The sequence below is a fragment of the Hyla sarda genome, chromosome 3 (genome assembly GCF_029499605.1).
Source record: "Hyla sarda isolate aHylSar1 chromosome 3, aHylSar1.hap1, whole genome shotgun sequence".
In the NCBI taxonomy this organism is placed as follows: Eukaryota; Metazoa; Chordata; class Amphibia; order Anura; family Hylidae; genus Hyla; species Hyla sarda.
In genome coordinates, this window is record NC_079191.1 from 22388508 (window position 1) to 22411146 (window position 22639).

At 45.2% G+C, this 22639-nt stretch overlaps 1 long non-coding RNA gene across 1 annotated transcript in view; it reads right to left on the reverse strand.

Moving 5' to 3' along the window:
* The window catches only part of LOC130360511 (uncharacterized), a 35125-nt gene extending 31145 nt beyond the window's left edge, over window positions 1-3980 (reverse strand). Inside the window, exon 1 of the long non-coding RNA XR_008890688.1 lies at window positions 3925-3980. This is a non-coding gene — a long non-coding RNA (uncharacterized LOC130360511). The remainder of the gene's footprint in view (window positions 1-3924) is intronic.
* Window positions 3981-22639: the final 18659 nt, after the last annotated feature.

Sequence of the window (22639 nt, forward strand, 5' to 3'; positions counted from 1 at the left end):
GAGAAAATTCTAAATCTTCATTTTGAACACTGGCATGTTCTTATAGACCTTCAAGCACCACTTAGTATAGACACCATTCGAGTTAGGTTAAAACATAACTTTTACTGATATTAGTAAAAAATAATTATAAGGGGTACACACATGGATTGGGGGCATACGGAAAAAAGGGGTACAGGTGAAGCCCTATTCTTAAAGTTCCTAATAAATTCTACTCCTAATATAAGTGTGGAAATAGAAAAAGAACAATATATAGGGGTGTAGTACAATACAATCTTAAAATTGTGGTAGGTCTCTTTTACCTACGCATTTCACCCTCCTTAATGAAGGGGGGACTCATCAGGGATAAGAGAACCACAAAAAACAAATGATATAAATGGGTGTACCTAATAAGACATACAAAATAAAGTAATCAATAGTATGATAAAGGGTGACAAAAGTAAGCAGGCGTCTCAGAGAGGAAGTCTGTGTCAGTCTTAGTCAGAGATCTGTCTTAGAGATGTGGTGAAATTTACATAATGGATAATGCAGATACAATGAAAATATACATCCAATAAGTAAATAATGATACACATCCACTACAGAAATTGATGGCTTCAGAGGGTATTATACAGATAGTAGCCTGTATTGTGCATATATAAGGTAACAGCCGCACTGTTGATAAAAATAGAGAAAGAGAGAAAATTCCACTTTGAAAAAAATGTTCATAGGCTGAAATTAATGATATTACTCATAAAACGTTTAGAGGGCTTACCCAAAATTGAATATTGCGCAACAGGCTGCCAGATATATTATTCAAATAACCACATACATGACCACAGATTCCTACAAATAACAGTAATGAATGGAGAATAGAAAATAGAAAGAATTACAAATAAACCCCCATTAGGTGTTGAGGAAACACTGTGTTTAACAAGAATTTATGTTTGGCTCACCTGGATAGTATGCCAGAATAAGGTAATGCAGTTAAATATGTGGCACATCCAGTGGAGACAGATGTATATTAGTCTAGGGCTCTAGATCAGAACAAGATCACGGCATAACTACAGTATATAGTAAACTTTTATATTCAAGAGAATAAACCAGTTAAATACAAAAGAAAATCCTACCTGAGATATTTATGGTAGGAAAAACTACACCTGATGATGGTAATATACATCTGTCTCCACTGGATGTGCCACATATCCATATCCATTTTGGAAACTACAACCCTCAAGGCACGTAACAAGGGGTCCAGTGAGCCTTAACACCCCCCCCCCCCCCCAGGTGTTTTACGACTTTTCGTTAAAGTCGGATGTGTAAATGAAAAAAAAAAAGATTTTTCACTCAAGTGCAGTTTTCCCCCACATTTAGCATTTTTACAAAAGGTAATGGGAGAAAATGCCCCCCAAAATTTGTAACCCCATCTCTTCTGAGTATGGAAATACCCCATGTTAGGATGTAAAATGCTCTGCGGGCGAACTACAATGCTCAGAAGAGAAGGATTAACATTTGGCTTTTGGAAAGCAAATTTTGCTGAAATGGTTTTTGGTGGGCATTTAGGAAGCCCCTATGGTGCCAACACAGCAAGTAAAACCCACATGGCATACTATTTTGGAAACTACTCTCCTCAAGGAACGTAACAAGGGGTATAGTGAGGCTTAACACCCCACAGGTGTTTCACGACTTTTTGTTAAAGTTGGATGTGTAAATGAAAAAAAAAATTTTTTCACTAAAATGCTGGTTTTCCCCCAAATGTTACATTTTTACATGGGGTAATAGGAGAAAATGACCCCCAAAATTTGTAACCCCATTTCTTCTGAATATGGAAATACCCCATGTGTGGACATCAAGTGCTCTGCTGGCGAACTACAATGCTCAGAAGAGAAGGAGCGCCATTGAGCTTTTAAAGAGTGAATTTGTTAGGAATGGGAGTCAGGGACCATGTGCGTTTACAAAGCCCCCCGTGGTGCCAGAAGAGTGGACTCCCCACCCCCCCCACATGTGACCCCGTTTTGGAAACTACACCCCTAACTGAATTTAATAAGGGCTGCAGTGAGTATTTACACCCCACTGGCGTTTGACAGATCTTTGGAACAGTGGGCTGTGAAAATGAAAAATGTAATTTTTCATTTTCACGGACCACTGTTCCAAAAATCTTCTAGACACCTGTGGGGCGTAAATGATGTGGGTGCAGTACCCCTTATTACATTCTGTGAGGGGTGTAGTTTCCAAAATGGGGTCACATGTGGGGGGGGGGTCCACTGTTCTGGCACCACGGGGGGCTTTGTAAACACACATGTGGGTATTTATTTATTTGCGTTTATGTCAGAACCGCTGTAAAATCAGCCACTCCTGTGCAAATCACCAATTTAGGCCTCAAATGTACATAGTGCGCTCTGACTCCTGAGCCTTGTTGTACGCCCGCAGAGCATTTTACGCCCACATATGGGGTCATTCCATACTCAGGAGAAATTGCGTTACAAATTTTGAGAGTCTTTTTTTCCTTTTACCGCTTGTGAAAATAAAAAGTATGGGGCAACACCAGCATGTTAATGTAAACATTCTTATTTTTTTACACTAACAGGCTGGTGTAGCCCCCAACTTTTCCTTTTCATAAGGGGTAAAAGGAGAAAAAGCCCCCCAAAATTTGTAGTGCAATTTCTCCCGAGTACGGATGTATGTGGCACTCCAGCATGCCCAGACAGCTGTTTGGGCATGCTGGGAGTTGTAGTTTTGCAACATCTGGAGGCTCACAGTTTCGAGATCACTGTATAGTGGTCTCAAACTGTAGCCCTCCAGCTGTTGCAAAACTACAAATCAAAGTATGCCCAAACAGCTGTCTGGGCATATTGGGAGTTGTAGTTTTGCAACATCTGGAGGGTCACAGTTTGGAGATCACTGTATAGTGGTCTCAAACTGTAGCCCTCCAGATGTTGCTAAGCAACTCATTGGCTAAGCAACTCCTCTGTTGTTTCCCCGTTCTGCCCGGCCTATTGTGGGTGGGCAGAACGAGGAAATTGAAAGTTAACCCCCCGCCCCCGATCTGCTATTGGTCGTTGCGTCTATACGGCAATAGCAGGGATAGGAGGGGTGGCACCACTGCCTCCTAACTCCTATCCCTTCAGGGGGATCGTAAGTGTCTTGGACAACTCTGATCCCCCTGATTTTCCGGGTCACCATAAACCTGTATGACCCGGAATTGCGGAAATCGCAGGTGTGAACTCACCTTGGATTTGCCGCAATCGCTGAAATGGGGGGGTCTGATGACCCCCCTGGGCATTTGCACGGGATGCCCACTGAATGATTTCAGAAGGCATCCCGGTCCGATCCCTGCCCGGCACACAGCGAGGACCGGAATTGCCCATGACGTATATCATGGGTCCTTAAGACCCAGAGTGTCATGACGTAACATTACGTCATGGGTCCTGTAGGGGTTAAATAATCGTTTTCATACTTATTTTATAAAAAAAAACATGTACACAGAACACCAAAAAAAGACATATGGCATGGCCCGAACTATTAAAATATTATGTTTATGATCCCACACGGTGAATGGTGTAAACATAGAACAATACCAAGTGCCAAAATTGCAGATTTTTGGTCACTTCATATACCAGAACAGAAAATAATAAAAATCGAAATATAAAATCCAATCTGCACAAAAATGGTACTGATAAAAATCACCTCTGTCTACCCTACTGTTTTGTACCTTGGTGTATATGAATAAAGTTAATTCTTTTAGGCGGAATCAGCGCTGGACACCTTTCTTTGTTGATAAAAATCACGGCGTAAAAAATAATCCTCACATACACCCCATATAAATGTAAAAAGTTATAGGGGTCAGAAGAGGACAATTTTAAGCTTACTTATTTTCTTATAATTTTAGTAGTAAAATTAAAAAGAAACCCATATAAATTGGATATTATTGTAACCATATGGACCTACAGAATAAAGATAATGGGGAAGATTTATCAAAACCTGTCCAGAGAAAAGTTGCTGAGTTGCCCATAGCAACCAATCAGATAACTACTTTCATTTTTAACAGGTCTTTTCAAAAATGAAAGAAGTCATCTGATTGGTTGCTATGGGCAACTCAGCAACTTTTCCTCTGGACAGGTTTTAATAAATCTCCCTCAATATATTGGGGGTGATTTATCAAAACCTCTGCAGAGAAAAAGTTGACCATTTGCCCATAGCAACCAATCAGATTGTGACGAACACAGTAGCTCCAAGCTTCAGTGTTCAGAATGTTGTGGTGCCGGCCCAGAGATCGTGGGGAGTCCAAGCAGCCGGACCCCCCTCAATCAGACATCTTATCCCCTATCTTTTGGATAGTGGATAAGATGTCTATGGGCGGAGTACCTCTTTAAAGGCATAACACATGAACACGATGCAGAAATTACATCCAATAACGCTTAATAAATATTTTTAGACGTCCTTTATCTGCACCCTTCAGGAATTTATAAGCCTCGCAGCTTCGCTCCGTTCCATCTCTATTGCTATAGCCAATGCTATTCATATAGGACAAAGCTTTAATCCCATGACTGAAGATGTTCACACAACCTACTATCCAAATCCAGGGCTAAACCTCTTCAAACTCATCTACATAGCCGCTGAATCTCAAGGGATGGGGTATATAGAACATAATATTTGATTTTTATTGCGTTCCCGTCTTCCTAGCATCACATTATGAGTCCTCAGCAGATTTGAGTCATTTTTTTTAATGCATCCCACACGCCTAATAGCTTAAAAAAGCCTTAAAACTTTCCACGATTTTAGATTCTTAAGCAGAACGGAGGAGCCGGTCCGACGCTGCACTATTATACTCTTTATTATTTAATAGCTCTGTTCCACTTAGCTAGTCAACCCTGCTTTTAGCCGTTCCGGTAGTCATTCTCATTATAGTTGCCGCAGCCATGCGTGAAGTCTGCCGATACACGCTAGGTTCAATCTATATAGACCATGTGCAAAGTTAAATGACTTTGTCATATTTTTAAGAACTTTTGCTGAAAATTTGACAACACTCTTTGTAAAATTAGGTCAAACAACAGGAACAATGGAAGTAGAGCTGGCCATACACGTTGGATGAGCGTCAGCCATACCTGCCGATTTTGGCAAATTACGGGCAACTATCTAATGTGTATGGGAACCTGGATTTCAACATGCCCGACTTTTTTGTTTTTGAGGAGATAAGCCACATATAGCGATGTCTGGCCATGGATTTTTGCCCTTTCTCCATTGGGAACACATGTTGGCCTACAGATATGGTATCTTATGTGTATGGCCAGCTTCAGAAAATTACCAGAGGGATTCAAGGTCCTCTTGTAGACCCTTGACTAAGCTGACCATAGTTAATTGACACAAAACAACGGGACATTGGAAAAGGCTAATACAGAATTGGGATATATATATATATATATATATATATATATATATATAGTTGTAGGCCCCTGTACTGCCCCCATATGTAGTTATGGGACACTCCCATATAGTCATGGACTCCTTTCCTCTAAAATTAGTAGTAGGTAGGCAGCCCCACAGGCATACTGTCCTCAACGGCCCAATCATACTTCCCTGCTGCTTCAGTGCTCCACTGCTCCTCCGGTCCAGAATCAGGACCTACTGCTATGACTGGGCCATAGCAGTAATCCCTGGACTAGAGGAAAAATGAAACACTGAAGCTGCCTCAGTCGATAGTTTAGTTACCATCTTGGTGCCCGCTCCACACCAGGATCCAGGCTTGAGGTCTCCTAACATTCCCTAATGTCCTCTTGCTTTGCTCCTCAGGGTGCGATATTAGGGGCGTCATTCCTCACAAGAATCGGCATTCACTGCTCACTGACTTTAAGACCAGGCAGCAATGAACATGGCCATCTTAAGAACAGTGACCAGTGGCTCCTGAGGCACAAAACTTGGATATTTGAAATAAAAATGTTGCTTAAAAAAATGGGACAAAATCGAGTAATGCTGGTCTCAGGAGATCTGATACACCGAGCTAGAAATCTTCTTTGTGTCCTACAGGCTCAACAACTGAGAAGGGAGCACCTTTATTGTATGAAGGCCTCAAAAATAATATATAATAGATAGCTCCAAAGATCCGCCACCCAGGGACCTCCATCATACTGTTCCTAAAAACTTCCAGACATGGAAGAATAATGAGGATCCACCAGACATCTCTGACTAGTTTTATTAAGATCCAACTTGCTGGACCATGTCTGACACAGTAAAAGGTCCTGGGGAGTTATGGGGTTTGCCACGTACACATTGGGTTGTTGTTGGGTCCCATGAACAATGGGACAATGCCAATTTAGCTACCTGGCTACCTACCTACATAACTACCTACCTAGCTAGCTGGCTACCTACCTACATAGCTACCTACCTACTTACTCCAAAAAAGTAGCAGCACACCCGGTGTGTGCTGCAAATTTTTTGGAGTAGTTATTGATGGACATGGTCTGGAACTGGGACCACAGTCATCGCTTGCACCCCTATCTACTCTTTGGGACCTGCTGAGGTTGTGCTGCCTATCTTGCATTTGTGGATACCTACCTACTTAACTACCTACCTACATAGCTACCTACCAACATGGCTACCTACTTATTTACCTACCGAGTTACGTACCTGGCTACCTACCTACTTACCTGGCTCTCAATTTATATAGCTACCTACCTACTTATTTATCTAGCTGCTTGGCTACATCCATACTACCTTGCTAACTGTCACGATGCCGGCTGGCAGGTAGTGGATCCTCTGTGCCAGAGAGGGATTGGCGTGGACCGTGCTAGTGGACCGGTTCTAAGCCACTACTGGTTTTCACCAGAGCCCGCCGCAAAGCGGGATGGTCTTGCTGCGGCGGTAGTGACCAGGTCGTATCCACTAGCAACGGCTCACCTCTCTGGCTGCTGAAGATAGGCGCGGTACAAGGGAGTAGGCAAAAGCAAGGTCGGACGTAGCAGAAGGTCGGGGCAGGCAGCAAGGATCGTAGTCAGGGGCAACGGCAGAAGGTCTGGAAACACAGGCAAGGAACACACAAGGAACGCTTTCACTGGCACTAAGGCAACAAGATCCGGCAAGGGAGTGCAGGGGAAGTGAGGTGATATAGGGAAGTGCACAGGTGAACACACTAATTGGAACCACTGCGCCAATCAGCGGCGCAGTGGCCCTTTAAATCGCAGAGACCCGGCGCGCGCGCGCCCTAGGGAGCGGGGCCGCGCGCGCCGGGACAGAACAGACGGAGAGCGAGTCAGGTAGGGGAGCCGGGGTGCGCATCGCGAGCGGGCGCTACCCGCATCGCGAATCGCATCCCGGCTGGCAGCGGAATCGCAGCGCCCCGGGTCAGAGGACGTGACCGGAGCGCTGCCGCGGGGAGAGTGAAGCGAGCGCTCCGGGGAGGAGCGGGGACGCGGAGCGCTCGGCGTAACAGTACCCCCCCCCTTGGGTCTCCCCCTCTTCTTGGAGCCTGAGAACCTGAGGAGCAGACTTTTGTCTAGGATGTTGTCCTCAGGTTCCCAGGATCTCTCTTCAGGACCACAACCCTCCCAGTCCACTAAAAAAAAATTTTTTCCTCTGACCTTTTTGGCAGCTAAAATTTCTTTGACCGAGAAGATGTCCGAGGAGCCGGAAACAGGAGTGGGAGGAACAGATTTGGGAGAAAAACGGTTGAGGATGAGTGGTTTGAGAAGAGAGACGTGAAAGGCATTAGGGATACGAAGAGAGGGAGGAAGAAGAAGTTTATAAGAGACAGGATTAATTTGACACAAAATTTTGAAAGGACCAAGATAGCGTGGTCCCAACTTGTAGCTAGGGACACGGAAGCGGACATATTTAGCGGAGAGCCATACCTTGTCTCCAGGGGAAAAAACGGGGGGAGCTCTTCTTTTCTTATCCGCGAACTTCTTCATGCGTGATGAAGCCTGTAAGAGAGAATTCTGGGTCTCTCTCCATATGATGGAAAGGTCACGAGAAATTTCATCCACAGCGGGCAGACCAGAGGGCAAGGGAGTAGGGAGGGGGGGAAGAGGGTGACGGCCGTACACCACGAAAAATGGGGATTTGGAGGAAGACTCAGAGACCCTGAAGTTATACGAGAATTCGGCCCATGGGAGGAGATCTGCCCAGTCATCCTGGCGGGAGGAAACAAAATGTCGCAAATAATCACCCAAGATCTGGTTAATCCTTTCTACTTGTCCATTGGACTGGGGATGATATGCAGAAGAAAAATTTAATTTAATCTTGAGTTGTTTACAGAGAGCCCTCCAGAATTTAGACACGAATTGGACGCCTCTATCCGAGACAATCTGCGTAGGCAACCCGTGAAGACGAAAAATGTGTACAAAAAATTGTTTAGCCAACTGAGGCGCAGAAGGAAGACCAGGAAGAGGGATGAAATGTGCCATTTTGGAGAATCGATCAACGACCACCCAAATAACAGTGTTGCCACGGGAAGGGGGTAAATCAGTAATAAAATCCATACCAATCAGAGACCAAGGCTGTTCGGGGACAGGCAGAGGATGAAGAAAACCAGCGGGCTTCTGGCGAGGAGTCTTATCCCGGGCACAGATAGTGCAGGCTCGCACAAAGTCCACAACATCCGTCTCCAGAGTCGGCCACCAATAGAAGCGGGAGATGAGTTGCACAGATTTCTTGATACCCGCATGACCTGCGAGATGGGAGGAGTGACCCCATTTGAGGATTCCGAGGCGTTGGCGAGGAGAAACAAAGGTCTTTCCTGGAGGAGTCTGCCTGATGGAGGCAGGAGAAGTGGAGATCAGGCAGTCAGGTGGAATGATGTGTTGTGGAGAGAGTTCAACTTCTGAGGCATCCGAGGAACGAGAGAGAGCATCGGCCCTAATGTTCTTATCGGCAGGACGAAAGTGAATCTCAAAATTAAATCGGGCAAAGAACAGAGACCACCGGGCCTGGCGAGGATTCAGCCGTTGGGCAGACTGGAGGTAGGAGAGGTTCTTGTGGTCGGTGTAGATAATAACAGGAGAACTTGATCCCTCCAGCAGATGTCTCCATTCCTCAAGTGCTAATTTAATGGCTAGAAGCTCTCGATCCCCGATGGAGTAGTTCCTCTCCGCTGGAGAGAAGGTCTTAGAGAAAAAACCACAAGTGACAGCATGCCCGGAAGAATTTTTTTGTAGAAGAACAGCTCCAGCTCCCACTGAGGAGGCATCAACCTCCAATAGGAAGGGTTTGGAAGGGTCAGGTCTGGAGAGGACGGGAGCCGAAGAAAAGGTAGACTTGAGTCGTTTAAAGGCGTCTTCTGCTTGAGGAGGCCAGGACTTGGGATCAGCATTTTTTTTGGTTAAAGCCACGATAGGAGCCACAATGGTAGAAAAATGTGGAATAAATTGCCTGTAATAATTGGCGAACCCCAAAAAGCGTTGGATAGCACGGAGTCCGGAGGGGCGTGGCCAATCTAAGACGGCAGAGAGTTTGTCTGGATCCATCTGTAGTCCCTGGCCAGAGACCAAATATCCTAGAAAAGGAAGAGATTGGCATTCAAACAGACATTTCTCAATTTTGGCATAGAGTTGGTTGTCACGAAGTCTCTGAAGAACCATACGGACATGCTGGCGGTGTTCTTCTAGATTGGCAGAAAAAATTAGGATATCGTCCAGATATACAACAACACAGGAGTATAACAGATCACGAAAAATTTCATTGACAAAGTCTTGGAAGACGGCAGGGGCGTTGCACAGTCCAAAGGGCATGACCAGATACTCAAAGTGTCCATCTCTGGTGTTAAATGCCGTTTTCCACTCGTCCCCCTCTCTGATGCGAATGAGGATATAGGCGCCTCTTAAGTCCAATTTAGTGAAGATGTGGGCACCTTGGAGGCGATCAAAGAGTTCAGAGATGAGGGGTAAGGGGTAGCGGTTCTTAACCGTGATTTTATTAAGACCGCGGTAGTCAATGCAAGGACGTAAGGAGCCATCTTTTTTGGACACAAAGAAAAATCCGGCTCCGGCAGGAGAGGAGGATTTACGGATAAAGCCCTTTTTTAGATTCTCCTGGACGTATTCGGACATGGCAAGAGTCTCTGGGGCAGAGAGAGGATAAATTCTGCCCCGGGGTGGAGTAGTGCCCGGGAGGAGGTCGATAGGGCAATCATAATGCCTGTGAGGAGGTAGAGTCTCAGCTTGTTTTTTGCAGAAAACATCCGCGAAGTCCATATAGGCCTTAGGGAGACCGGTTACTGGAGGAACCACAGAGTTACGGCAAGGGTTACTGGGAACCGGTTTTAGACAGTTCTTGGAACAAGAGGACCCCCAACTCTTGATCTCCCCAGTGGACCAATCCAGGGTAGGGGAATGAAGTTGAAGCCAGGGAAGTCCAAGGAGAATTTCCGAGGTGCAATTGGGGAGGACCAAAAGTTCAATCCTCTCATGATGAGATCCGATGCTCATAAGAAGAGGCTCCGTGCGGAAACGTATGGTACAGTCCAATCTTTCATTATTTACACAATTGATGTAGAGGGGTCTGGCGAGACTGGTCACCGGGATGTTGAACCTGTTGACGAGAGAGGCCAAAATAAAATTTCCTGCAGATCCAGAGTCCAAGAAGGCCACTGTAGAGAAGGAGAAGGCAGAGGCAGACATCCGCACAGGCACAGTAAGACGTGGAGAAGCAGAGTAGACATCAAGGACTGTCTCACTTTTGTGCGGAGTCAGCGTACGTCTTTCCAGGCGAGGAGGACGGATAGGACAATCTCTCAGGAAGTGTTCGGTACTAGCACAGTACAGGCAGAGGTTCTCCATACGGCGTCGTGTCCTCTCTTGAGGTGTCAGGCGAGACCGGTCGACCTGCATAGCCTCCACGGCGGGAGGCACAGGAACAGATTGCAGGGGACCAGAGGAGAGAGGAGCCGAGGAGGAGAAACGCCTCGTGCGAACAGAGTCCATATCTTGGCGGAGTTCCTGACGCCTTTCGGAAAAACGCATGTCAATGCGAGTGGCTAGGTGAATAAGTTCATGTAGATTAGCAGGAATTTCTCGTGCGGCCAGAACATCTTTAATGTTGCTGGATAGGCCTTTTTTGAAGGTCGCGCAGAGGGCCTCATTATTCCAGGACAATTCTGAAGCAAGAGTACGGAATTGTACGGCATACTCGCCAACGGAAGAATTACCCTGGACCAGGTTCAACAGGGCAGTCTCAGCAGAAGAGGCTCGGGCAGGTTCCTCAAAGACACTTCGGATTTCCGAGAAGAAGGAGTGTACAGAGGCAGTGACGGGGTCATTGCGGTCCCAGAGCGGTGTGGCCCATGACAGGGCTTTTCCGGACAGAAGGCTGACTACGAAAGCCACCTTAGACCTTTCAGTGGGAAACAGGTCCGACATCATCTCCAGATGCAGGGAACATTGGGAAAGAAAGCCACGGCAAAACTTAGAGTCCCCATCAAATTTATCCGGCAAGGATAAGCGTATCCCAGGAGCGGCCACTCGCTGCGGAGGAGGTGCAGGAGCTGGCGGAGGAGATGACTGCTGAAGCTGTGGTAGTAACTGTTGTAACATAACGGTCAGTTGAGACAGCTGTTGGCCTTGTTGCGCTATCTGATGTGACTGCTGGGCGACCACCGTGGTGAGGTCAGCGACAACTGGCAGAGGAACTTCAGCGGGATCCATGGCCGGATCTACTGTCACGATGCCGGCTGGCAGGTAGTGGATCCTCTGTGCCAGAGAGGGATTGGCGTGGACCGTGCTAGTGGACCGGTTCTAAGCCACTACTGGTTTTCACCAGAGCCCGCCGCAAAGCGGGATGGTCTTGCTGCGGCGGTAGTGACCAGGTCGTATCCACTAGCAACGGCTCACCTCTCTGGCTGCTGAAGATAGGCGCGGTACAAGGGAGTAGGCAAAAGCAAGGTCGGACGTAGCAGAAGGTCGGGGCAGGCAGCAAGGATCGTAGTCAGGGGCAACGGCAGAAGGTCTGGAAACACAGGCAAGGAACACACAAGGAACGCTTTCACTGGCACTAAGGCAACAAGATCCGGCAAGGGAGTGCAGGGGAAGTGAGGTGATATAGGGAAGTGCACAGGTGAACACACTAATTGGAACCACTGCGCCAATCAGCGGCGCAGTGGCCCTTTAAATCGCAGAGACCCGGCGCGCGCGCGCCCTAGGGAGCGGGGCCGCGCGCGCCGGGACAGAACAGACGGAGAGCGAGTCAGGTAGGGGAGCCGGGGTGCGCATCGCGAGCGGGCGCTACCCGCATCGCGAATCGCATCCCGGCTGGCAGTGGAATCGCAGCGCCCCGGGTCAGAGGACGTGACCGGAGCGCTGCCGCGGGGAGAGTGAAGCGAGCGCTCCGGGGAGGAGCGGGGACCCGGAGCGCTCGGCGTAACACTAACTATATACCTACTTACTTACCTAGCTAGCTACATACATACTAACCTAATGACTATGGGGAACAGAATATTTATAAATGTCTATGGGGCAACAGAATGTTTATAAATGACTATGGAGCATTAGAATTGCTGAACTCGAAAACATTTGGCGCCTCCATATAGAATGAATTGAGCGATACACTCTGCTCCTTCTGGGAAAATTATGTCACCATTTATCCCACCAATTTGATATCCCCTCTCCATAAGGTAACAAGCACAGATGGGAATATCACTTTAAGGTTCTCCACCAGCTATTTCTTTCCGGACCCGACTGAGTGGACCCCATTTCAATGTTGCTCTGAGGCCCCATAATCACTTCTTACTCCCTTATTGTTCCAGGATTCATCTTCTTTGAGCTCATTTATCTCTCGCAGTGCAGGGAATGAAGATTAGCATTGGCTTAGTGCACAATGGTGTTACAGTAGGATGAGCGGAGCAGCTGCTTATCTTATACGGCACATTTAATGCCAGCCCGGTCCACCTGGACAAGACGCAGACAGCAAACATCTCGATAATAATTCTAAATAATAAATAGTTAATTTCATGGTTTACAAAATTCTCAAAAAAGAGGCTCAGGTCAGTGGAAAAGTCAATGCATGGAGACTTTAGTGTGGGATTGTTGTGGGGTCCTGATGGCCATAACCCCAGGTCCTACCCTCTCTTCATTGACATTCAGAGAGGATGCAGGATAGTGTTATATTCCTCATAGTCTTCCTCCATTACTATTACATCTGTGAAGGGAGCAATTCCACAGTACATGTAATTCCTATATTTGTTAGTATAGATTCACAAGTCCGTTCAATGAGGGTCCTACTCCCAATCAGCTGATTAGGAGGGAAAGAGCTGTGACTAGAGATGAGCAAACCAAATTCGGTCAATACTTTGCTAAAAGTTTGGTTTGGCTAGAATTTGTACTTCAGGCGGTTCAGTTCAGCAGAACCTGACATATGAAAGGAGAAGGAGTAGGGTCACATGACCTAAGGGAATCCCATAATGCTTTTCAAACAGTTCTCCCAGCTAATGAGGAGGCCGTATAGGGCTAATGTAAAGGCCACTATAAAAGCCTATGCATATCTCTATGGGACCACTATATATAGCAGATGTATACCTCCTCTCTAGCTCTATCTGTATACTGTTGCTATCTCTATGGGAACAAAATATATAGAAGTTTTACACTTCCCCTCCAGCTCTATCTGTATACTGTTGCAGCTACATCTGTGGGATCAGGATATATAGTAGTTATACACCTCCCCTCCATCTCTGTCTGTATACTGCTGCTATCTCTATGGGATCTAGATATATAGTAGTTATACACCTCGTCTCCAGCTCTATCTGTATACTGCTGCTGCTATCTCTATGGGATCAGGATATATAGTAGTTATACCCCCCTCCAGCTCTATCTGTATACTGCTGCTGCTATCTCTATGAGATCAGGATATATAATAGTTATAACCCCCCCCCCCTCCGTCTCTATCTGTATACTGTGTGACGAACCATCTCAGGGATTAGCTCTGGGATCGTCCTGGTCACTTGCCACGGGACACGTTCCTCACAATAACACCACAGACGCCAGCTTTATTTCCACAGGTTGCAGGTAAAAACAAAACATAAACAGGAACAAAATAAAGTCCTAGACCATCTGGTCACTGACTATAACTCTCAGCATGCCCTGTCTATCAACAGGTGAGCTTCCCTCATCCAGTTAAAAACCTGTGCCACCTTCAACCTGTTTCACACCCGAACTTGGACCACTCGCAGCGCCTTCTGCGTGTTACCTAAACAGGGCCTGTGTGTCTCCCCCTCTAACAACCACCATACTGTTTCCAAGGGAGAGCCCAGATTAGACTGAGTCTCCATCTCATATATAGTGTTGCTCGCGAATATTCGCAAAGCGAATTTTATTCGCGAATATCGCATATTCGCGAATATTCGCGAATATAGCACTTTATATTCGTAATTACGAATATTCAGTTTTTTTTTTTTTTTTTTTTCACAGTACACATTACAGTGATCATCCCTCTCTCCTTCCAGCTTGTGTGGTGTAAAGAAGGCTCTAATAGTACTGTATGAAACTGTCGCGCGAATTTTTCGCATATGCGTAAATTAGCATATGCTAATTTTCGCATATGCGAATTTCCGTTTATGATACTTTTATGTAAGTTTTCGCATACGCGATTTTTCGCGCATGCGAAAATAAAACGAGGGTATTACGAATATGCGAATATTCGTCCATATATTCGCGAATATTCGCGGATTCGAATATGGCCTATGCTGCTCAACACTACTCATATACACCTCCCTTCCCTGCTGCCTCATTACTTAAGAAGCAGGTGAGAGATTGTTCAGGGTGAGCCAAGGAAATACACCCTTTCCTTGCCACCTTATCACAACTGCTAGTGCTATCTCTATGGGACCAATATATATATATAGAAGTTTTTGACCTACCCTTCAGCTCTGTATACAGTGGCGTAACTTTTTGACAATTAATGGGCAGCAGCTCTTGCAAAATTTAAACATGGGGAAAATGTCTGTGCCCCCATCTGCATTACCATTGACAGACTTGGCACTTATGTTGTGGTGGTATTATTCCGGCATAACACCAAAAGCCTAACTTGAAGCCACAGGACAGACGGTACAAAATTCGTAACATGGACTCCACACACCATGTGCATTTTATAGTACTAAAGTCTTCTTATTTGTTCCATTTTATTCTTGCATTCTTATAGTCTCGATTTTGACTAAAAATGCTTAAATTAATGCCAGAATGTAGCCCAATTTTCAGGCAGAATGTTATAAAGCAGTGGTCTCCAACTGGGGCCTTCCAGACGTTGCAAAACTACAATGCCCAGCATGCCCAGGCAGCCAACAGCTGCCTAAGTATGCTGGGAGTTGTAGTTTTGCAACATCTGGAGTGCCACAGTCTGGAGACCAGTGTGAAGGGCCATAGTTCGAAGAAGCTGAGTAAATCTAGGCACTACTGTTAGAAGCGTACTTAGTTGCCCCACTGGTCAGGTGCTGTACAATAGTAGGTCCCTCATTAAGTAGAAATATCCCCATAGCAGTTATTTCCCTTATTAGGTAATCCCCCATAGGCAGGTTGTTTAATACATTCTAAGTTAGGTAGATCGACCCCCCAAAGTGGGTAAATATGTTAGAAGGTAGCCATGTAGGTAGGCAGCTAGTTATAGGTAGATAACTAGGTAGGTAGCTGGATTTGTAGGTTAGTATGTATGTAGCTATCTAGGTAAGTAGGTATGTAGCTAGCAAGGTAGTATAAATGTAGCCAAGTAGCTAGATAGATAAGTAGGTAGATATCTATGTAAATAGAGTGCCAGGTAAGTAGGTAGGTAGCCAGGTATGTAACTAGGTAGGTAAAGAGGTAGGTAGCCATGTAGGTAGCTACGTAGGTAGGTAACTAAGTAGGTTGGAAGCTATGTAGGTAGGTAGCTATGTAAATAGGTAGCCAGCTAGCTAGCTAGGTAGTTATGTAGGTTGGTAGCCAGGTAGCTAAATAGATAGGTAGACAGGTAGCTAGCCAGGTATGTAACTAAGTAGGTAATCACTCCCCACCAGATCCCAGGATGGAAATAAATAAAAAGATAATATTGCCGTTCAGGTGACACCACCATACCCTGAGTACAGTATGATCCTACATTACACCATACTAATATCCATTCTCTATATAGATCATTGTAAACACTTTTAATGAATTAGAAAATTTTACATTAACTATTTTATCAGGTTTTACCATTTCTTCTAAAAGGCTTTCACCCACCTTGTAACATTGGTACAGTCCTAGTCTTCATCATTTCCAGTATACGTCCAAATGATCAAATTGTCTTTGCCTATTTAATGATCCCAAATCTTGGCAGTGAGGGGCGGGCGATGCTCTTATTACCATTCCGTACGCAGCAGAGTGGAGAGGCGCGTGTGTTTTGCATACATCAGTGTACAGTAATGCAGAGCCCTGGCACGGTGCAGCCACCAACTTAACATTCTAAACAGAACCGTAATGAGTTCAGCCGGTGATTTATGTCGACCAATTGCCAGAGGAATAGTTCAGGTCAAATGCACTAATGCACTGATATAGATTAACTGCTTTGTTTTGCTCCTTGGAGAATTTAGTCCCTCCGGGGCCACGAGGAATCAGGGATATTGCTTTTCTTCAGAAATACAATGAGCAGGTCTGGAGTAAAAAGTGAGTCAATCATTACGGTCCGAGATGGTGGATTTGTATTGAAATGTACACAAAAGGGAATCGGTGGTGTCAGCAGAAGTTATCACCGTACATTACCTATCGATATCACAGTTCAGGTTAGGTTATTAAGGTTATTAAGTCCCAGATATCAAATTATATCTACCATTAAAGGAGCACTCCACTAACCCAGTGTTCGGAACATTTAGTTTGGACCACTGGGTGCAGGGGTCATGACATCATGGCCGTGCCCCTTGGGACATCACGCCACGCTCCCTCAATGCAAGTCTATGGGAGGGGGCGTGGCGACCGCCACTCCCCACCCATAAACTTGCATTGAGGGGGCGTGGCGTGCCATCACAAGGGAGCTTAGCCGTAACATCACGAGCCCTAAATACAGCTCAGTTCCATTTAAAAGAGTACTCTGGGAATTGTTTTTCTTTCCTTATACAGTGTAGCATAGGCTATTGAAAATGATGTAGAGTTTCTTGTGTATGTCTTTCTGCTAACCTGTTTTAGCTGAAGTGGCAGGCATGTGTTTTCAGCCATACTGAATGTAATTCAATCTCTGAAATGATTTCCCAATGCTGCCTACTCTTTCCCATGAATTCCCTGTCTTTGCAGAGAGAGGGGGTGAAGTCTCACTCAAAAGTGGATTTGGGGTCAGTTGTGCAGTTTTGATGCATTTTAAGGGTCTCTAGGTAGCTATGTAGGTAGGATAGTGGGCAGGTAAGTAGCTATGAAATTAGGTAGCTATGTGGGTAGGTAAAGATGAATATAGGCAGCACATCAGAATTAGTGCAAAACTAAAGTGTTTTTATTCCAAGGAATAAGACAACGTTTCGGCGAGATCGCCGAAACGTTGTCTTATTCCTTGGAATAAAAAAACTTTAGTTTTGCACTAATTCTGGTGTGCTGCCTATATTCATCTTTATCTAAAACTGACCGGAGCACTGAGGTTCAAGGGCCTGCATCCACCTACAGGCGTACTTGGAGGTGCTGCTTTATATTGGATTCTATGTGGGTAGGTAGCTATGTAAGTAGGTTGGTAACCAGGTAGATAGCTATGCAGGTAGCTGAATAGGTTGGTATCCAGATAGCAAGTTAGGTACTTATGTATGCAGGTACCAAGCCCCCCCCCCCCAACCCCCCCCCCCCCCACACACACACACAGATTAAAAGATGGTTTCCCAATACTGCCTACATTTCCCATAAATTCACTGCCTTTTGAAAAGAGAGGAGGTGGAATCTAACTCATAAGTGGGTTCGGGGTCAGTTCCCATTATGTGCAGTTTTGATGAATATTCATGTTCACACTATGGAATTTCCGATCACAGAATTCCGATCAGGAATTCCACTCGGAGATTGGCTGCCAAAGTCTTTTGGCGGTAGGACCACACAGACCTGCGCCGTCACCATTGATGGCAATGCAGGTCAGGAAGTTTATTCTTTCCGAAGATCAATTTTAGCGGCAGAAATTCAGCGGAAGGCCAAGATTAAGGTTCACACAGCGGAATTCCTAAGTAAAATTCCGCACATGGAAATTCCATAGTGTGAACATACCCTGAGAGAAATATTGCCTTGAGGAGAAAGTGAGTGGTGTATGTTCACACATTAAATTTTTACCTAATTTTTCACACTTTATACTGCATTTTGTCTGTTTCCAAAAATGCAGTAAAAATGACACATCAATAAATGACCATGTCACACAATACTATACATCAATATACTCTCTATTCCTCCTGATCTTTTACATGGTCCTACAAGATATTGCACTGAGGTCTGGAAATAGGAGGCTTATTTTAGGTTAAAAAACAAAAAACAAACGTTGAATATTTAGTTTTCTGCGCCTTTTTAAATAAAATGTCCAAAATCTATTTGCTTTTTATTTTTCTGTGGCTTAAATGGGTACTCCGGTGGAAATTTTTTTTTTAATCAACTGGAGCCAGAAAGTTAGACAGATTTGAAAAATTACTTCTACTTAAAAATCTTAATCCATCCAGTACTCATCAGCTTCTGTATACCACAGAGGAAGTTGTGTAGTTTTTTTCCAGTCTGACCACAGTGCTCTCTGCTGACACCTCTGTCTGTGTCAGGAACTGTCCAGAGCAGGGGCAAATCCCCATAGCAAACCTCTCCTGCTCCGGAAAGTTTGTGACATGGGCAGAGGTGGCAGCAGAGAGCACTGTGGTCAGACTGGAAAGAATTACACAACTTCCTCTGGAGCATACAGCAGCTGATAAATACTGGAAGGGTTAAGATTTTTAAATAGAAGTAATTTACAATTATGTTTAACTTTCTACCACCAGTTGATTTAGAAATAAACTATTTCCCACTGGATTACCCCTTTAAACTGTATGTAGACTTTGTTGATCTACTTTATGGAAATGTTCCCTGGACAGATAGATCGGCTTCGTGAGACAAGTGAATGGGAAGACAAGTGAATGAGACGCCTGCATGAGACAAGTGAATGGGAAGCGCACCTTTCCTTCCCTACACAATGAGATTCTGCTATTATCTGTCAGCTACTGCCCAATTCAGAGGAGCCGACTTGTCAAAACATCACAGTGAAAAAGATCTGTGACAAGCGACATTTCCATCAATCACTGGTTCGGGTCTGTTGTGTTTTACGACGATCATCAATGCAGGTCTGAGAAAACACCTGGAAAAATAAGTCAAAGCTTAAAGGGGTACTCCACCTACAGACATCTTATCCCCTATCCAAAAGATTGGGTTAAGATGTCTGGCCATGGGAGTTCAGCCTCTGGGACCCCCCGTGATCTCTGTGCAGCACCTGAACCGCACTTGGCATTCTAAACAGTATGTTTAGAACGCTGGGTTTGGGCGGACTGAGACGTGAGATAGGTAGCTGAGTAGGTAGCTAGATTTGTAGGTTAGTATGTATGTAGCTAGCTAGGTAAGTAAGTAGGTATGTAGCAAGCAACGTAGCATGAATGTAGCCAAGTAGCTAGATAGATAAGTAGGTAGGTAGGTAGCTATGTACGTAGGTAGCCAGGTATGTAGGTAGGTAACCAGGTATGTTACTAGGTAGGTAAATAAGCAGGTAAGTAGGTAAATAAGTAGGTACACAGGTAGGTAGCTATGTAGGTAGGTAGCCAACTAGATAAATAGGTAAGTAGACAGGTAGCTAGCCAGGTAGGTAGCCACTCCTTACCAGATCCCTGAATGGAAAGAAAGAAAAAGAAAAAATGTACATATTTACCTCCTGATAATATGTGACACCATCATATACTGACTAAAGTACATCCTACTAATATTCATTCTCAATATAGATCCTTGTAAACACGCCCCTCCTCCGAATGGAGGGGGTGTGGTGTGACGTCACGTCTCCGGCCTCCAAACCCAGGGTTCTAAACATACTGTTTAGAATGCCAGGTGGGGCAGAGGTTCTGCACAGGGATCAGCAGGCTCGAGCAGACATCTTATCCCCTATCCTTTGGATAGGGGATCTGTGGGCAGAGTACCACTTTAATATGCTTTAGAATTCCAATATACTAAGGAAGAAAGCCTTAATGGTGTCAAGTCCTAGTCTCAATACTGCTCAATGGATGTCATTGAGTGACATGGTCCTATAATTTTACGTCACTTCCAATGAGGCGCCATAGTGGGGTACAGTCACCACCATGATGAGGCTATATGACATTATACCCATATAGATGCATGATGTGAGGCTGTAACCTATCATCCAATGGCTGTAAATAGCTGCGACCTACTGTCACAGTCATTAGACAACATGGTCAAGCAAACACTGGCCTAAAGTCAAAAGAATGTTACTACGGACACACCATTTTTGCATTAGCGGGAGGTACACAGGTTGGGAAACACTGGTCTGCACTCTAATAGGTGCGTTACAGTTCCCCCACATTAGGTGGCACCTAATGTGGGGGAACTATACTGCACCTAATGTGGGGGAACTATACTGCACCTAATGTGGGGGAATTGTACTGCCAACCTAATGTGGAGGAACTGTACTGCACCTAATGAGGGGGAACTGTACTGCACCTAATGTGGGGGAACTGTACTGCACCTAATGTGGGGGAACTGTACTGCACCTAATGTGGGGGAACTGTACTGCACCTAATGTGGGGGAACTGTACTGCACCTAATGTGGGGGAACTGTACTGCACCTAATGTGGGGGAACTGTACTGCACCTAATGTGGGGGAAGTGTACTGCACCTAATGTGTGGGAACTGTACTGCACCTAATGTGGGGGAAGTGTACTGCCAACCTAATGTGTGGGGACTTATACTGCACCTATATGAGTGCAGGTCTGTTTATGTATGTGTGCATGCAAGCAAGAGTGTATTTGTGTGTATGTATGTATATATATATATATATATATATATATATATATATATATATGAACGTGCGCGCAGCGTGAGTTTGTGCTTTAGGGTACACACCCTAATGCAATAGGCTGCACAATCCTATGGTCCTCAGTGTACAGAGCCCTGCTTGTACTCAGTGTACAGAGCCCTGCTTGTCCTCAGTGTACAGAGCCCTGCTTGTCCTCAGTGTACAGAGCCCTGCTCGTTCTCAGTGTACAGAGCCCTGCTTGTCCTCAGTGTACAGAGCCCTGCTTGTCCTCAGTGTACAAAGACATGCTTGTCCTCAGTGTACAGGGCTCTGTACACTGAGGACAAGCAGGGCTCTGTACACTGAGGACAAGCAGGGCTCTGTACACTGAGGACAAGTAGGGCTCTGTACACTGAGGACAAGCAGGGCTCTGTACACTGAGGACAAGCAGGGTTCTGTATACTGAGGACAAGCAGGGCTCTGTACACTGAGGACAAGCATGTCTCTGTACACTGAGGACAAGCAGGGCTCTGTACACTGAGGACAAGCAGGGCTCTGTACACTGAGGACAAGCAGGGCTCTGTACACTGAGGACCATAGGATTGTGCAGCCTATTGCATTAGGGTGTGTACCCTAAAGCACAAACTCACGCTGCGCGCACGTGCATATATATATATATATATATATATATATATATATATATATACATACATACACACAAATACACTCTTGCTTGCATGCACACATACATAAACAGACCTGCACTCATATAGGTGCAGTATAAGTCCCCACACATTAGGTTGGCAGTACACTTCCCCCACATTAGGTGCAGTACAGAGCCCTGCTTGTCCTCAGTGTACAGAGCCCTGCTTGTCCTCAGTTCACAGAGCCCTGCTTGTCCTCGGTGTACAGAGCCCTGCTTGTCCTCGGTGTACAGAGCTCTGCTTGTCCTCAGTGTACAGAGCCCTGCTTGTCCTCAGTGTACAGAGCTCTGCTTGTCCTCAGTGTACAGAGCCCTGCTTGTCCTCGGTGTACAGAGCCCTGCTTGTCCTCGGTGTACAGAGCCCTGCTTGTCCTCGGTGTACAGAGCTCTGCTTGTCCTCAGTGTACAGAGCCCTGCTTGTCCTTAGTGTACAGAGCCCTGCTTGTCCACAGTTGCAAGTTTAAAAAAAAAAACCTTTTTAAAGGTTTTTGGAGATTTTGAAAAAAGATCTTGAGGCTTGTTTTACCCGTCATGTATATATTGTATAATCCATGTTGTCTCGCTCTTACCCACGTGGATGCCTAGTGCTGACACTGTAGATCGGTCACCGGACTCGCAGAGGATAATTGTCATAATTTGTTGCTTTTTGCATTTTAATGAGTTTTCCCTCTTTTGGATGCGTCTTAATTACATTTAGGTTTTTATTTCTCCCCGGGAGGCTTTCTTCCTCATTAATTAGAACTTATAGAAAGAAACAGTCGGGAGCCATAAAGAGTGAGAAAAACAGGACATTAATATTCTGCTTAGCTGTTTTTTTCACTTTTTATATTTACCGAAAAAATTATTATTACCGAACAGATAAGAGTGTATGGTAATGGGATCAATTACATATGTTTTTTCTTGTTTTTCTATTGAGGCTGATGGTGCTGGTGAACTGATGAGACTTATAGATGGATTGGGGTGAGTTCACACTATGTGAAGTTTTAAGTGATTCAGGGGAAATCATGGCAAAAAAAAAAAAAAAACACAGCAAAAAATAGCAGTGTGTTAATGCAG